Raw genomic sequence first — 13,319 nt, 5'->3', positions numbered from 1 at the left:
TAGAAAGCACCTGTGTTAAGTTTCTCTTCCGTAAGTTGTTTCCTTTTAGTGTGCTGAATATACTCACTTTGGAGAAACATCGAGTGAACCATGGAGATTTTCTCTATCATTAAACATTACGGAGTAGCTTCAAAATCCAGGTTTGCACTTGGAGCTTGCATCTTCATTAGTCTTTTATGTTAGCATTCTTCCCCAGATCTTTATCAGTCCTGCTATTCTTGAAGAAAAATAGATAAAACATTTCATGCATGTTTTTATTTACTTGTAAAGGAATCTCATAAGCTTAGCATAATCGTGATTATTTATTTCTTGTCAGTGAAATACAAGCACAAATGAACATAGACTATCTGTATACAACACTATAAAGAAGGCCAATGGTAGGAAACTGCACTGAAAGGTGAGGAAAGAGGCTTGCTGCTTATAATATGTGTTTGCAGGAAGAAGACAACATGAATAAAAGATATCTGCTGTTATACTTCAGAAGGAATGTCAAATGCATTCCCACAAAAATGTCAACTAGCCTACTGAAATTATCTTTTTTTTTTATTAAAAATAGAGCGACAGTAAAAAGTGGTCCTAGACTCACAGGAAACTTCATTGAGGCTTAACGTTGACCTGAAATTCAATATGTATCATTTGTTGAACAAAATAAAATCTGATTCAAAGAGCTGTTTATGTGGTTTATTATCTGCTTTTGTCATCCTAAATAATGCCACAAAAATTTTCTAGAAAGTAATAATGACACAAGTTTTCCAGAAAACAGTGTCAGATACGGTTGAGATGCCTGCTTGTTCTTTTAGTGCTTGCTCTTCCACAATTGTAGTCAACAATATATCAGGCATACTGACTGTAGTCATGTGAATTTAAGTGACAGTATTGGAAATTTAAATTCTCAGCAGAGTACCTTCTTGCTCTGAGGATTTCTTTTAGGTTTTCACCACCTGCTGGTGTATTTGTCAGATGTAAGCCAGAAACTCTTTGTAAGCAAAAAAGGGATTTGAAGACAGAGAATATTGGCATACCTTGTGCTGATCTTATCTCTTCCATTTGTCAGTGATGTCACACTCTGTATACCTTTCTTGTAACAGCAAGATATTCCTTTTAGAAATACATTGCTTTCTTTGGATAAAAAGACATCCAAAATCTGGACTTTCAAGCTGGCCACTAAACTCTTACTTAGGTTTAATTCATCCCATGTTGCAATTAAGCATGACGCAAAACTGTTTTTTTGTTTTGTGGTTTGTTTGTTGGTTTTTTTTTTTTTTTGTCTTTTTTTGGGATTTTTTTTTTTTTTTTTTGGTGGGTAGAGGGGGAAGCTTTATTATATACAATATGTATGCTCATCAGCTAAAATGGATTTGCAAAACTCATGTTGGATGCAGAGTATAATGAGGTATTGTTGACCTATTGCTGTTTCATTGACTCTGTGCTAAGTTTACTCACTTATAAAATGGGGAATTAATTATATCAATATGATGAAATGAATGTACGCAGGTTACTATTAATATTATTCTCCATGAAGTCCCAGACCACGTATGTGATTATATTCCTTTAAAATTATTATCCTTCTTGCTTTTTATTTTTCCCCTCTGTATCCCATTTGATCCCTTCCACACACTTTGAAAGCCCAGAATTACCAGGAATGGCAATGTAACATATTTAATAGTAAATAGACAGTGATCAATGTTACTCAGTTGTTTCTATTGCTCAGTGTCCGCCATCATAGTCTTTATACAATTTAACAAAGCAAGTAAATTAATCTGCTGTGCAATGAACAGATTTTTTTGATTTCTTACATAAGCTGAATTCAGACTGTATTCCATCTAATTTTATATATATATATATATATGTATATATATATATTTTTTTTTCTTCTGGAAACTCTCTTCTTTCATGTGTGAAACAGAAGCTGCTTTGTAGAGTTTCAACCAGCCAGCAGATGGAGAGATGAGAAACCCAGGCACATGATGCCACTGCATAGAAAAAGTTTGCTGATTTGCAGACTCAATTGATTTCATCTCTGTCAGGTGCAGGACAGCTGAAGTGTTTTCATTGCAGAAAATATCAGTCTTGCAATATTTTATCTGGAAGTAATAATATATTTTTTTCTTTCTGGATGTGGGATTGGTTTGTTTTAAAAATAGAATTGCTGACTGTTTTTGATGTCTACTGTAGAGTATAGAGGAAGAAAAAAATCCCAAATTCCCATCCATCTTAACCCATTAGGAGAATAATAATAATAACAATAATGAAGACACATTTATTGAACTTTTCCCTATGTGTATGTACTCTTATGCTTTTAAGAATCAAATCAGTAATCCACTGATAGAGTTTAGGGAATCTGACATTTACTGAGGTAATTTTCCTTACAGGAGTTCTTATCTGGGTCCCTCATCAGTTAGGAATATAAATGTATGATTTATCTATTGTACCAGACCTCAAACCATCAAGAATGCGATTTAATTTCTGACAAGAATTAGTTTTGGATAATCTTGAAAGCTTTTTCCTTTTTCAGTCAATACCTTTTTTTGCAAATCAATAGTTCATGAATTAGTAACCTAAAATACTTCTAAATAGAGTTTGTGGTTAAGTCTGACTGAACTCTTGTATGCGTAAGGTTGTGTTACCTTTCGAAAGGGATAAATGAATTCTGTTATTTCCAGAAGTGTCATTATAGACCAATAAGAAAAAATTCGTTATGATTGAAGCCAAAATGGGTATACTATCTATTTTTTTTATAAATGTTTGAGAATCCAAGTCATATAAAAAGCTGTTTATCTGTTCTCCAAAACACAGATAATTTCCCCCCACAAATCCCTAATGTTTTACACTTATACGGCAGAACAGAAACATTCTCAGGATCCTGTAGCAGGCTGGTTTGTCTCAGGACCTGGAGAGATGCTAACAACATTAACAGGATGCCTAGTGTAAGTGAGAATGTTGCATGCTCACAATCTCAGGCTGTCATGCTGGGCTTACTGATACAGGAAACTGGAAGGGCCCTTAGTCCTGCAGGGGTCTGAAAATGGCAGCTACTTGTGGTCCTGAAATGATAAGAGTAGGCAGAACCATTTAGCTTTTAAAAATGTTTTATTTATAGGGTAACAGTAAAGCACAAGTTAACTGCCTCTCAACTTGACTGTAAAGAGCACATCAGAGCATAGTGAGATGTCTACTGAGCAGCCAGCAGCAACAGTGGCTTTTAATGAAATTGTAAAGCAATTTAAGTTAGCGGCATCTGAAAATAAGTGACATTTCCACATGAAAGTGTTCCCAAAGTCAACATACAGGAATGAATAATGATGATAATAAATCTGCTTCAGAGGAGAAGAGGCAGATGTAGTTATTTCCAGCAAAGTAAGCAGCACTTAATTTTTTTTTCCAGCAAACCACCTTCTATTCATATGTATGACCAGCCCTCTATTCTAAATGATACATTATTGAAAATTGTTAATTCAGGGAAGTACTTCAAAAAAAAAAAGAAAAATAAAAAGAAAGAAAGGTCTGGCTACAAGACAGAAGAGCCTGTGAAGCATATGAAAGTTACCAGTATTAAAAGTATTGGTTTTCTGCATAGAATGGGTTTTGTATTGGGTTATAATAAATATATGCTACTGAAAAGTTTATGCCAAAACCCATTTTGTTTTACTGCTTCTTCAATCATAATCTACATAGAAGCTATTTGAGGAAAATGGAAAATAAAAGCGTAAAGGATTTTCTTCCTTCTTTTTTGCTTTTCTGAACACAGAACCAGCTTGTTCTTAATTTCTAACTCTTCCATCACGCTACCTTTACTGACGTGTCCTCCACCAGGTGAATTTATTGAGTTCTGTAAAGAGGGAGCAGACAGTTATTTTCCAAGATGCATTTCATGAGGAAGAGGTTAGAACTATCTAGAAGCCAAGATAAAAGAATATTTCACACAAGGAAATGTACTTCATTTATGGTTTGTAAGCTTTTTATTTATTAGGGAGTAGGTAACAGATATTTTGAAACATATTTGAAGACAGCAAAGCATCCATCAGAAGTATGTAGCTGTAGTTAATTCTGCTTTGGGGCTGCAGAAAGACTAGGTGATTCTTTATATACAGTCTCTCATACCTTGGTCTTCTATGATTTTAGGAATCAAGGGCTTTCTGGAGCTTTGTTGTGCTATGTACTTTACGTGCCCCTCCTGACAATGGATTGGTGATGCCTATGTGCCATAGACCTATTGTCTTTATAAAGGCAGAAAACAAACAGAAAAAGTTCTAGCAAGTCAAAAACAAAAACAAAAAAAACATTGAAGCTTGCAGAGAAATCACTGCAGCATCAAACGCTGAACTGCTCTGGTAGAATATTATGTGCTTTATAAATAAAATGGTATAAACCATGACCAATTTCTCTCCCCAGAGTAGATTTTCCAGTGCTTTGCCCAGTATTGCTCTAATGACTAATGTTAATGAGAATATCAAAGGGAAGTAGTAAAGTGACAAGAAAGAATCATTATGCAGAATAGACAAAGCAAGATTAAAGCTTACAGGAAAAAATATTGTTGGCTAACACTGTTAAACAAGAAATTATAAAAGCTTTGGTTGCACTTTCACAGCAACCAGAGGCCAATGTACTTCAAAATTTCCTTTTCTGATAGTAATGGTTAGTGATAAATAGTTTAGTCTTTCAATGACAATATATTTTTTAGGAAAAATCTAGGAAAAATTTTTAGGAAAAACATGAAATCTCACGTTGCATGCATATGAGGATATAGAACCTGCCATTTACCTTTTCATTCTTATTTTTATAATATTTATACCATTAGTAATAGATTGAAAGAATGACACAGAAATATGAGAAAGTTCAAATCTAAATTTGATAAAACTCTAAAATAGGACAGTTTTACTGTGCCCATGTTATGGCAATAAAATAAATAAAAATAGAATCATCTGGGAGAAAAAGTCCTGTGTGCATTTTTGCTTCACTGGAAGTATGAAGCCACATTTTTAGGAGGAATGCAATCATTTCATAGTAATAAGTCATGATTCTGAGTCCTTATTCTCATAATTGAAGCCAATAGTTTAATGGCCATATGTTGGCTTACACATCAAAGCTAGTTGTTGCATGGTGTAGTGGCAGTGCTGGGATTCAGCAGTAAGCTGAAGCAAAAATTGATGCTAAGTAGCCAACATTTCCCTAGATAAAAGACCAAATGGCAAAGTGATGCAGATGCAATTATAATAGATGAACCCAAGTCGTGTACAGGACCAGACATGCAAATTCTGTCACTTTTACTTTTGCAGCTATGTAGCTGGAGATCTATAAAATGAAATTAGGAAACTGGGACAAAAAATAAGGCCTTCGTACAGAATTCTGACACCCTCTTCCAGCTCTTCAAATTTACATTTGCTTACTTAGCAGTCCTACAGACATTTGAAAACAATGGGTATCTTTTCTTTTTTTACATCAAACAACCTCCCGCATCAGCGTTTCTGCTCCTACACATGCCCTGAATTTGCCTCAGTCTTGACAATGTTGTATAGCTTCCTACATGTTTTATTAGTAGATAATAACAGGGCATGAAAACATATCTTCCCTGAAGCATTTGGTTTGGTACTTTCTAAACATCCAAATGTTTAGAGTAATACACGCCCCTGAATAGTTTTATGCTGGATAGGGGTCAGGCTCCTGGTCATCTTTCTTCCTATTGTTTGAATGTGAGTTTTTGTTGTTGTTGTTGCTGTTGTTGTTGCTGTTGTTGTTTGTTTGTTTGTTTCAGATAGCATTAATTTTACACAGAGCTGAGGAGCATGACTACACTTTGATCAATATTCCTGGTAGAAAAACATGCCCACTTCTCAGCTTTTGTACTGCCTACCTGCCAGAAGTCCCAACTGGGTCTGTAGCTTTGATCTCTATTGAGAGAACAATTATGAAATTTCATTATATTGAAAAATATAAGATAATGAATATAATTGAAATTATGAAATTTCATTAAATTTTTAATAACAATTTTGAAATTTCTGTTTGACCTCATGCATTTGTATAGAGACTTAATTTTGTAAATTTTGGGGAAAAAAAAAAAAAAAACACAACAGGATAACAGGATTAAGGCATATATCCTGGGACTACCCATAATGCTTTTCCAGTATATTGAATAGTGCAATGCTCCACCTGTCCCTGCTTTGCTTTCAGTTTCAATAGCTGTGCCTACCCTTAATGTCTGTCTAGAATTTTCTGGGTTTGAAGCAGAAATTTCATATCGGTAAAGCTTTGTTTCAAAGTAATACCCTTTGTCACAGACTTACTCTTTTCCTTTTCCGTTCTTCGCCTCTTGACATATGTAGTAGGGAACAAGAAAACACGGAGATACAAGTAACATTTCTCTTTTCAGTAGCAAAATTTTCTTTTTACACCTTTAAGAAAAAAAAGTATACAAATTATGGAAAATACTGGGACAAATGCTTTTCATGAGTGCTTGGTGCTGTAACTGATACAAAGGTTGCTGCTATATTTTCTGCTACTTCTTCTAACGTTTTTTATAACAGGTATAGACCAGTGAAAGATAGTTGTTTAAGAATTGTCAGTATGACTGAAGCTTTTTTCTTTTCTATTTCTTGTTAACAAAATGTTTCAGCATAGGATCATCATAAATCTGAATTATTTCTTCTCTCATGGAGAGATCTTTACCTGCTTTCTTAAAAACCTTCCTCCTCACCTGCTGTGATTGACAGGTGAAAGGAGAAATCTGATAATTTTATGTGCAAAGAATGATGCTTTACTCAAGTCTTTAGAGATTCATTTATATGAATCTAATTGTTTTGTTATAGCCTTGTCCTTATGCTCAGCTCTGTGAATGCTTTAAAATGTAATCTCATTGTCTGCAAACACAAAATCAATATAAAAGGAAGCGAAGCAGCTAAGACGTGAAAGGAAGTATTTTTCAAGTTAGAAATTAGCATGTCATCTTACCATTTGCTGTATTAGAGCCAAATGATTTTATGTAGAATATATTTACCAGCTCTTTAGACCATTAATATTCATTTAATAATAAATAAAAGGCATGTCAATTGGACTTCACAAAGAGACAAAAGACACTACTTGGCCTTTGCTTGACCAGAAAATTTTAGATATTAGATGATTGAAGGAAGAAATCTTACCAGGGACTGTTAGTATTCCATATGTCCATGAATAACATGATACAGGTATTATATTTACCTGTAAAAATTTATATTTTTTAAGATGTTAGAATGCTGGAGTGCCAGTCTTAGATTTAAGAAGCCTGCATTTACATTCCTGCTAAGGGAGAGATTTATGGACTTTGCACCAAAAAAAAAAAAAAAAAAAAAAAACCCCCCCCCCCAAAAAAAAAAAAAAAACCCCAAAAAAAACCAACAAAAAACCAAAAAAGTTCGGACTATACACAGCATTTTCCTCTCCTGATTAAGTGGATGCAACTATAAAAGAGGTTGTAGGAAAGGGATGTGCTTTTTATGGTTTTGTATGCCAGCAGCTGGAAACGCCAAACTGATGTGTTGCTTAATCGCTCTCCCATTCTTAAACTCCGGGAACCCCACTGTACACAAGGTGCCTATTCCCGAACTGTTTCAGATATGAGCATCTAGACATTTCTCACTGAACGTGCCTCATCCACCTGCATTATACATGTCTTCAATAGTTGAGTTTTTAAAGGCATTTAAGGAGGATAAGGGAGCTGCTTTTCTTCTGGCCATTTGATCATGGAGATGTGCAACCACTTAATCTTAGGCATGGCTTTCTGCACAACTCCCCATCCCTTGAGCATGAATTGGACTCACCGCTACTGTGTCTGTCTCCATTGTCTAAAAGACCACTAAAGAAAAGATGGGCTAAAGCACAGCATGTTTTAATGTTTTGCTTCACAGTCCTTGGGGCTGAACTGCTTGCTCAGTTGTTAAACACGTGACACTATTGACTCTGGGTGTTCTTTGATAAAGACTGCAGGCAGTTGGGTGCTATTTGGCTGAGAAACACTCAGGAGTCCTTGGAGTATCTAGCTGGATAGATCTCTGCACCTGCAGAATGGGATATAACACCTCTATGAACACCATAAGATGCTGTGTAGAAAAGTATGAGGCCCCAGATCCACAGCAACAGGGACATATTTAGCTTATGTAAACTTAGTAAGATAGAACTTTAAACAACTTAATCCCCCTTCCTGAATATCTAGACACACAAACACACTAGATGATTTTAAGCACTTTGGTCTCTTTGGTATTAGAGAATGGTGAGTCAGTTGTGGTTTATATTTTAATAACTTTAAAAAATGAAAATATGTATGCTTTTTTCCTTCACAACATAGCCTTTTATTTTCACACTGAGAGAGTAGGTAAGTGGTATAGCCAAGGCTGACTTTCTTGTACCCTTGATTATTTTTTATAACTGTTTCATGTCTTGCTAACAGCAATGAAAATCCAAAAACTAGATCTTACTCTTTCTTCTACTGAAATTTCCTATTGCACCTAATTATTGTTACTGTACCATACAAACTTTTTATTAAACTTTTCTTGCAGCTTACTGGCTTATTATAAATGAGTAAAGAACAATTTTGTGCTATGTGAAGGGTTCCCTACATTGTTCAAAACAACTGTCCTTAAAGACTGTAAGATTTTGTACCTTCCTTCTACTGATTTGCAGTGGTTTCAGACATAATCTTAATAAGCAAAACTTTTCAACTGACTGGTTTAAGTATGTACTTCCTCAAACTTGATGGTAAGATCAAGATAAAATGCAACCTTTCAGCTGTAGTTGTTAAAAATATGAAGTTTTATTGGAATGCCCGATAGGCATTTTTTACATTACAAGTGTTTAGAGGAATTAAACAATTGTCATCATAGAATCATTTCAGTTGGAAGGAGCCTGTAAAGTTCATCTAATTCAGATCCCCTGCCATAAACAAGAACACCTACAGCTAGATCAGGTTGATCAAACCCCCATCCGGCTGACCTTGAATGTGTCTAAGGATGGGACATTACCACATCTCTGGGCAACCTGCTCCACTGCCTCATCATTCTTATCATAAAAATCTCCTTCCATATATCCAGTTTAAATCTCCCCTGTTCTATTCTGAAAACATTTCCCCTTGTCCTATACGAACAGAATCAGCTAATTAGTGTGTCTCCTTTCTTATAACCCACCATTTGATAGTGAAAGGCTGCTATCAGATCTCCAAGGAGCCTTCTTTTCTCCAAGCTAGACAGACCCAGCTCTTTTAGACTGTTTTGGGAGGGGAGATGTTCCATTCCTTGGATCATTTTTGTGTCCCTCCTCTGGATGATCTCCAATAGGTCCATGTCTCTCCTATACTGCGGACTCCACATCTGGATGCAGTACTCCAAGTGTGGTCCTACCAGTACAGAGTAGAGAGGCAGGATCACCTTCTTCAGCCTGCTGACCACGCTTTTTTTGATGCAGCCCAGAATACAGTTGGATTTCTGGGCTATGAGGGTACAGTGCTAGCTCATGTCCAGCTTCCCATCCCCCACTACTCCCAGGTCTTCCTGGGCTCGCTCTTCAAGCCTGTCTAGGTCTTGATATAACTGTTAATGTCATTGATGAAGATTAAATTAAATTTAATGATTTGTTGATCCCATTACCGATCCCTGAGGGACACTGCTTGTCAGTGATCTCAGACTGGACATTGAGCAAGGCATCTTTGCAGTAATAGTGATGTTTTAAAGTTGTCCAAAGTAGACTCAGTGAAATCCTGATTCCAGTTTGTGAAAAAACTCCACTGATTTTAATGGAACTAAATTTCACTCAATTTTTAGGGCTGATAGTTGCCATAATAATCATTTGGTCAGAACCACTTCATAATACAAGAAACAGAACTCCTGCAAGTAGTTCCCATATAAAGTCTATAATTTCTGCTTGAGGTATTACATATCTTTTAGGAGCGCACAATTTTCATTTAAGGTTCTCAATGATGGAGAACCAAGTATTTCCCTAGGTAAATAGTCCAAACAGTTGATTAGATTCACTGATAAAAATATGCACCTAGCCTAATATCAATCATCTAGTTTCCACTTTCAAATATTGGATCTCGTTATGCTTCATTTGTTAAATTAAAGGGCTATTTGCAATCAGAAATCTTCTCATTGTAGGTAATTGTAGGCTGTAATCAAGCCACCTCTTACCCTTCCCGTGGATATATTAGAAACTTAGCAAAATACCTTTTTCAAATCTCAAGTTATTCATGTAGGGCTTTTTTGTTGTTGTTTTGTTGTTTGTTTTTTTTCTTCTTTTTTCTTTTTTCTTTTTTCTTTTTTTTTTTTTTTTTTTCTGAAGCTCTCTGTAACATTTTTTAGATTTGGACAACAAGAACAATAAAAGATGTACCCCATTCCAAAAGATGATATCTGATGCTGGGATAACAAGGGACTAAATGTATCGAAGTGCTAAAGAGTGGATTTTGTTTGTTTGGTACAGTTGGTTGACAGGGGAGCTATCTGAGGTGCCATCTCTTGGAGTAGCTATAAGGACAGGAAACCTATAAGCTACACACAAGTAGCCTAAGTGCTTCTAGGAGCCATTAAGTTGATTCTATATGCTTGTCCTCTGTGACCTTTGTGAAAAGTCTAGTGCTCTTCCATGTACATACTCACCTTTATACATCTCTCTGTTGCCATAGCATTCTGCTTTCTTAGAGATCATATTGCACTGGGAGCTGACTGAATCAGGATTGATTATATATAATTTTCCCAAAGCCCGTTTCAGACTTCTGCTTTCCAAAATATAGGTTGACGTAGTTGCTGTATGTATATTTTCTTCTTGTTGTTAATACACAGTGTTATACATACTTGTATACAGAAGTACAACTGAAGCTCAGTTACCAGGTGAGACATATTTGATAAAAACTCTGCAGAACTCTTCTGTCTTTACCATTATTTTTCATAGCTCTATCAGATTTGGTGGCTATGTTTTTCTATATAATTTATCTGGATTCTGATGGATGTTGGGCCAAAAAAAGACTTTTTTCTATTAACACAGTCTTATTCTGTTCTTCATCTTTGGAATTAAGTGTTCCTGACTTCATTCTTTTTATTTTAATAGTTGAGTGTTACAAATGTCTTTACTGTTCCTCACCTATCAATACAACTATGCCTATAACATCAGATAAAATATAATGCAATCTTAACATTCTCATGACTACATTACGCTGTTGGCTCATTCTGTGATCAGCTGCATTAATTTCCATTTTTCTGGTCTTCATATGTAAGCACCATCTCCTTCTATTTTAATCATCCTTTTAAAAGAATAAAGCTTGTAGACCTTTCACCCTCATTTAACTACAGAATCACAGTCATCTGATTACACAGAAACCTTCTGGGAGAGACTGCTGTGGGAGAAAGCACATGGATGTGAATAAAGTTACACTGCAAAATGGGGGAAAAAAAAAGAAGAAAAAAAGAGTAGATAGGAAAACAACCTATGGAATGTAAGTAATGTATGGGGTAGATATTCTGCCTGTGTCTGCAGTTGTTCAGACTGGAATTAAAATTATACACTGAAGATATCTTCCAGCTTTCTAAATATGCAATAATAAAACTGTATTTGAACTGAAATGCAATTATAGGTAGAACACCTACATGCTCAATAGGTGCTCCCACTCTCAGATTCCCTAGCCTTTCTGAAGTTCTTTGTGATGATGTACAAAAGAGCAAGCCTCCCATTGAATCCTGCTCCTAACACGGATGAGTATTTCCTAATCATTAAGCTGAAGTCAAACTAATAATGTCTTACAGTTGTTATTCAAAACATGATTTACTTTATTATTCATGCTTTATCTAAGCTGCATGATGTTAGTCTCCTTTTGCAGCAATCCCTTTATACTTTTCAGAGCATGAGTGAGCAATGACTATAATATTTCTTCCAGCTCTGTACAGGAAGATTAATTAGCATCAAGCCTTGTTTTGCATGCATGTGCATTGGTGGCATTGAGGCAAAAAAAGTTTTGGAAAGTTTTCCTCCCCTCTTTATAAGAAAATTAAACATTTCAAATCACAATTACTTTTTTTTTTTTTTAATTGAAAATGCAGAGTGTGGCATATTTTCTCTGGAAAAGAAGCATTATCAGTATGTGAAGAGTTTGAATTTTTGCCAGTACTATTTTTCAGCTTGTGTTTTCCTTCCTAATTTGATATCCTTACTAAAAAAAAATTGAGAATTTTTGCCATAACAGATCGATTTCATAATCTTTCAAGTCTAAGTGTGGCTTCCTGGGATATAATAAACATATGCTATATTTAAGGAGGTAGGATAGAGTTGTTTCAACTAGCACAAGTGTTTGTTTACAAGATTGAAAGAAAATGAAGGACAAGTGCTGTATAGGTAGCCAGAACATGATGTGAAGATGCAGGAAGACTCACTGGGATCAGTGAAGTCTGTGGGATTATTGCCATACCCAGCATGCAGCATGTGCAATCTGTAAAAGTAAGACTGATTTTTGTGTGGACTGCCATCAGTAGATTTGAATGAGAATATAAAATTCTACATAATTACTAAAGTACCAGCAATACAAGAATGAAAGAGGACAAGCATTGAAATGAAAGTCAATCTTATAGTCTGACATGCATTCACTAACGTGGATTGTTGCCAAGACATTCACTTTGATATTTGTTCTGTCGCATTTGATTATACTCAAATTCCCTTAAGTCCTTTAGCTGAATTACAAATTATGCCTTTGTTTGGAAACAAATATGCCCACAAAGGCACTGAGTATCATCTTGTGTGCAGAGTATGGTGTTCCTGACTACTGAGATTCATTAAAATATTTTGGATATTTCTCCTGTCAGTCAAATAATTGCAGGTGATGGATTCAACACAGTTACCATTCAGAAACAATGAAATTCACTGAGTGTACTTCAGATCACCATAAAGAAATACGAGTCAAATTGCTTTTGGGAAGAGAAGAGGGAGAGTTTATACATGCTAATATATTTTCTATGTATATTGTATAAAGCATTTAAATATTTCCAGTCTATAGGTAGTGCAGATATATTTCTGAACATTTTTTTCTCAGTTTTCCCTTTCTAACATTTGCACTAGAATGTTTAGATCATTTCCACACTCTGTTTTATTGAAAAAAAATTTAGTTTTCTTTTTTAAAAAAAGATGAAATAACAGTCAGCTGATGTATTTGAGTAGTTATGTTGTGACTATAGGTTATCTACTGATTTGCAAGGTACTGAGTTGTTTCTTTGAGGTGGGAAAGAATGCACTCAACCCCATTAGTATTTGTGTAATAGGAATTTATGTATGTCACTCTGAAACAAATTCCTCCTATTTACTTCCATGGAAATTGCAAC

This window comes from Tympanuchus pallidicinctus, unplaced genomic scaffold, assembly GCF_026119805.1.
Source record: "Tympanuchus pallidicinctus isolate F22 unplaced genomic scaffold, pur_lepc_1.0 scaffold5, whole genome shotgun sequence".
Taxonomy (NCBI): domain Eukaryota; kingdom Metazoa; phylum Chordata; class Aves; order Galliformes; family Phasianidae; genus Tympanuchus; species Tympanuchus pallidicinctus.
Note: the sequence above shows the minus strand (reverse complement) of the source record.